Raw genomic sequence first — 6,122 nt, forward strand, 5'->3', positions numbered from 1 at the left:
CTGAAATTATGTTGTCATCAACCAGCATTGAAACTTAAAACTAATCTCTCTCTCCCCCTCCCCCGTGCATAACTTTTCCTTCTCCCTCCCCCTTCTGATTTCCTTTTTTTTGTCCTTTGTTGAACTGCAGCCTTGTGACAGTTCCTGGACTTGAAAGGACACACAGCTTTGTCAATGTTTAGACAGTGTGAATCATGGCAGTTTAGCAGCATCTGCAATACTAAGTAAAATGGTAACAATTACAGCATCACTGAAGAACAAAAACAAAACACAACACAGAAATCTAAGGGTTCTAAGGACAATATATATATATATATATATATATATATATATATATATATATATATATATATATATGAATATGAATAAGACCCTGAATGTGTGCAGCAAGGTTGTAGGTGTGAGACAGAGCAATTTAAATGAATTGTCCAAAATCCGAGTAGGACAGAAAACCATGTGTATTTCAAGCAACAGCAATCATACTCTGGAAAATTATTATCAACTTCTACTTTCAGGCAAATGCTTCAATGTCCCAAAACTCAAAACAAACAGAACTAAATACAGCTTTATTCCAAGGTAAACTCAATTGTTAAACATTAGTGATTTATAATTAGTTGTGTGATTCAATAGAAAGTATGCCAATGAATATGTGTGTGCCGATGAATATGTGTGAGTGACATGACATTTTTCTTTAAACACACTTCTGAATTGCACTTTTTTATGTCCATGTTTATTTATAGTATGTTTTATGCCTTTCAGTCTGATTATGGCATGTGTATGGCTGTGATTATTGTATGTGTGGTTTACTCTAACTTTAGTATTTTGTATTTCTTCTGTGATTACTGCATGTGTGTGACAATGATCATTGTGTGTGGCATTAACCTCAAGTTGACACTGAAGCTTTTACGTCTTTTATACATTGAATGACTGTGATTTTCATATATTGTTTATGCGTTTTACACCACAAATTAATTTCTCTCTGGAGATATATATATATGTTGGGGTTTTTTAATGGGGGCACATTCTAGTCTTTGGTCACTATTCACAATGTGTGACAGTAACAATGCCAATGGAAAACAATGGAGTTGTGTGATCTGTCTTTCCTACATCTCCATCAATTTATTTTCTACACTTACATATATATCACAACACACTGTGACTGTCTAATTTCAATTTATAGACGCAAGTCTGTTTCTTGGGAATATGAAGTTTGAAAGAGACCAAAAAATGTTATTTTGAAAACACAGGCTTGTACAAGTCTGGGACCATGTTCGCAATGTACGTAAATGACGAAGAATCAGTTAAATGAGAAACAAAAATGGAAAGGATCCTTACTGAAGTTGTGCAGGTCTCACCAATACACCAACTTAAACTATGAGCAAATTGAAGCAAGGGATGTTGTTCACAGTCCTTTTCAAACGCAGACGATCACTCCAGTGTTCACATGTTTCATTATGTGTGCCTTTGCACTTTGCCAACACTCCCACAGCCCTGAAACTGGAAACTGAACAATAACTTAATTGCCCTCTATCTTTAGAGTCTGGAGCAAAATGAATGTGTACTTTACAAAGAGTAAAAAAAAGAAAAAAAGAAAAAAAAGAAAAAGAAAAAAAAAAAGTCCCCTCAAAACCCTGAAAAACAAACCCTCATTTCCACCACCCACACCCCACCCAAACTCTTATCATCAAAAGATACAACAGTATCAAGTGACAACAAATAGGCCAGGGTGCTTTATATGATTGCATCTGTTTTGTTTTTATTATTTAAAAAAACAAAACAAAAAACAAACAAACAAAAAAAACCAGTATGAAATGTTAAATTTACACAATATGCCAAGGTGATTTATATGTTAAATTTACACTGTATGTACTGATTACCACTGTGCTAGAAAAAAACAATTAAAATGAAAATAGAAATATTCTGCCACAAATAACAAAACATGAAATAGAAAGATTCATGTTGTATTAAAACAAACAAACCCCTAATAAAGCCAAGTTTTGCATGTTGCATTATGAGGACAAATCTCAAGTTATTGTTCTTATTTTATTACCTCCATTTTCATTGGGTGTCTCAAGTTCTTACAGTTTGTACATTCTATTCTTGAAAGCAAAATGTGTTGTAATAAATACAAAATATTCTGACACAACTTAAAATCAGCTGGCATCTCAGAGCTGGATCATCTCCTGCCCTCTTGCATTTCCATCTATCCCTGCTATCTGTACAGTATTACAATATGCATGTCATCAACAACTTAAATCAATGCACTTTTAAAAGAGAAAATGTATTTATACATACACACACACTGGTTGAATAAACACATTCAAATGACTAACAAACGACAAAACACTGTAATACGAGAACAAAATAAATACCACTAAAAGCAAAAATGGGTACAAGATGTGCAAACTACATATGATTAAAAACACAGAACACACGGAATGTTGTAAATGAGACCACAGAATACAGTTACATGTTCGGTTAATTTTCTCAAAAAACAAACCAGAAGCTGACATTTACTCACACAGTTCTGTGTACCCCCTTTCCTTTTTAATACACAAGGAATAGTCTGTATTCAAATGATAAACCATAATCAAAACAGATATTACTTTTACACATAAAAAAAATCTAAAACTATAAAAATAAAACACACTGATACTGGTTACCTTCTCAAAGACAGCTCACTTTAACTAATCCTAAATGTCAAATGTGGAAATCCATATAATACATATATACTTCCACTTATGCAGTCTCTGTCTGTCCCACAGCAGCTATCAGGGAAATTAAAAAGAAAAAAAAGAAAAAAAAAAGAAGAAAAAAAAGAGAGTGGTGGGTGAGCAGGAGCTGCTCTTCAACTGTTCAAAAACATGTCATTTTATTGCAAATGGTTTCATGTCAAAAAGTGCATGTGATCTTTTGTTAACAACAAAAAAAAGCACTATATCTTTTATTCACTGGACGGGGTGTCCCGGTGTGCTTCATAAAAAAAAGCATCATCCATGTATACAGGGATACATGTGGTTATATGATACTAGTGCAGACCCAATAAGAGATAAAAATCTGATTTTTGTTTTATACATTTTCATACAGCAGTTAGTTGCTGTACAACATAAGCACAATACCCCATCAGGACAACCTGCAATTCAGTTCATGTTGACACTTAACAGGCTAAGCATTTTAAAGGATATGAACTCCTAAAGCATGTAGTGCAAAAATCTCTCTGAAATAATATGAAGTGGCTAAGGCATTAAAATATGGGTCTCAGAATGGAAAATGGTGTTAAAACACACACACACACACACACAAAAAAAAAAAAAAAAAAAAAAACCAACTGAAGAGAGAAAAATCATGGGCATGTCTCTTATTACCAGAAATAATATAGAAAAACTGATAGAAAGTCATTACTGAGGCCATAACAACTGAATAACTTCCCCCTGCATTCCTATGTGTGTGTGTTTTTTTTTTTTTTCCCCCTTCAGTCTTTCTCCCAATCTCTTAAAATTCACTTATGAGCATGTGTGAGAAAAAAATCCTTTTCAATAAAGAGAAGTACTTTTTGAAAAATCAAGATTTAAAAACAATTCACATGAGAGAGAGAGAGAGAGAGAGAGAAGGGGGGTGGGGTGGGGTGGGGGGGGGGGGGGGAGTACAAAGAAAGTTATGGATGAGGACAAGTGGGATTAGCGTTCTGTCACTTTGGCTCCACGCCATGCAGATCCAGTCACTCAATGAAGGCATCTTTTGGTCAAGAAGAGTCATCACAACCAAAATGTAAACAAACTACACAATTACCATACACATGCAAAAGCAGTTGCAACCCATATGTATACATAATGGGACCAAATAATCTACAGAAAAAAAAAGAAAAAAAAGAAGAAAAAGATGTTTTTGGAAACCTTACTCAAAGAGTCAGGCAGAAATTCATTTCTGGGCAGGTAACTTCGCAAATGTTATTCTAACTGTTAGAACTGTATGCCTTTCAATGCTTTCTATGTGATCTTATGCAGCAAAGAGCAATAAAATATCAAAAATTCAAAGTCACAACTGTATGCAATTTTATTTTAGACTTTCAGCATTACTGGTTCAAGTCAAAGTAATTTTTATGTATTGTGTTGGTTTTTTTTTGTTTGTTTTTTGGACACAACAGATTTTTTTGAGTGGAAAGTGAACTGCTCTCTTTACAAAAGAGAGTGTCATCACAGTGCAGCAATACCCATTTCCAACCCTCTACTGTGGGTATATATAGTTGTTTCCCTGTAAAAGTGGATCTTTCAACACTTGTAACTGGTATCTCAGTCTGTCCCTCTGAAGTGAAAACTAGCACCCCAACCACTTACTCTCCAAGTACACTGTGTAGAAATCCCAATTTTCACATTTGTGAGGCATGGACCTTAACTTCCTAAGTGAGTCCCTACTCATGGTGGTCCCTGTCCATGTTGTGTCCCTATCCACACTGGGTCCATATTCATGCATGCAGAGTCCCATGCTCTGTACCTACCCATGCTGGGTCCCTATCCACACTGGGTATCCACCCATGCTGAATCCCAATCCACACTGGGTCCTTGTTCATGCTGGGTCTTTATCCACATTGGGTACCTGAAATGTGGCAAGGCAGCAGGGGTTGACGGAATTCCGGGAGGCGTGGAAGAATGGAGGCCCAGCACTACACTCCAAACTCCACAACCTCTTTGTCTGCTGCTGGGAGCAAGGCAAACTACCACAGGACCTCCGTGACGCAGTCATCATCACCCTGTATAAAACAAGGGAGAAAAGTCGGACTGCTCCAACTACAGGGGGATAACTCTGCTGTCCATCGCAGGCAAGATCCTCGCCAGAGTCCTCCTAAATCGGCTGGTGCCTACTATCGCCGAAGAACATCTCCCAGAGAGTCAGTGTGGCTTTAGAACCAACAGAGGCACCACTGACATGGTCTTCGTTCTCAGACAGCTACAAGAAAAATGTCGGGACAGAACAAAGGACTGTATGCGACATTCGTCGATCTCACGAAAGCTTTCGACACCGTGAGCAGAAAAGGTCTGTGGGAGATCATGAAACGTCTAGGATGCCCCCCAAAATTCCTCAGCATGGTCATCCAACTACATGAGGAACAGCGTGGACAGGTCAGACAAGCAACGACCTTTCGGAGCCCTTCCCAATTGGAAATGGAGTGAAACAAGGTTGTGTCCTCGCGCCGACCCTCTTCACGATCTTCTTCAGCATGATGCTCCAACAGGCCACTGAAGATCTTGGCGACGACGACGGTATCTTCATCAGATACCGCACTGATGGCAGCCTATTCAACCTGAGGCGGCTACAGGCCCACACCAAGACACTGGAGCAACTCATCAGAGAGCTTCTGTTTGCCGACGATGCTGCCCTCGTCGCCCATACAGAAGCGGCCCTGCAGCGTATAACGTCCTGCTTCGCAGAGTGCTGCGCAGCTCTTCGGCCTAGAAGTCAGTCTGAAAAAGACGGAAGTCTCCACCAGCTGCCCCACGGGAAGAATTCCACGCTCCTCACATCAACATCGGTGAGACCGAGCTGAAGTCGGTCCACCAGTTCAGCTACCTAGGCTGCACCATCTCGTCTGACGCCAAGATCGACAAGGAGATCGACAACAGACTTGCAAAGGCAAACAGCGCATTCGCAGGCTGTTACAGAGAGAGTGTGGAACAACAAACACCTGAAGAAAACACAAAGATCAGCGTGTACAGAGCTGTTGTACTGCCCACCCTGTTGTATGGCTCCGAAACCTGGGTCACCTACCGGCACCACATACGACTGCTTGATCGCTTCCACCAGCGCTGCCTTCGCACCATCCTCAGCATCCACTGGAGTGACTACATCACAAATGTCGAGGTCCTGGAGCAGGCAAAGACTATCAGCATCGAGGCAGTGCTGCAAAGACCCAGCTACGTTGGGCAGGGCACGTGTCAGGATGGAGGACCACCGCCTGCCCAAGATCGCGCTGTATGGCGAACTGTCCACTGGCCACCGTGACAGAGGAGCACCCAAGAAGAGATACAAAGACTCCTTGAAGAAAGCTCTCAGTGCTGTCACATTGACCATCGCCAGTGGTCCGCAGTAGCCGCTGATCGAGAGACCTGGCGACGCACCATCCACCA

This window comes from Babylonia areolata, chromosome 1 (genome assembly GCF_041734735.1).
Source record: "Babylonia areolata isolate BAREFJ2019XMU chromosome 1, ASM4173473v1, whole genome shotgun sequence".
NCBI lineage: Eukaryota > Metazoa > Mollusca > Gastropoda > Neogastropoda > Buccinidae > Babylonia > Babylonia areolata.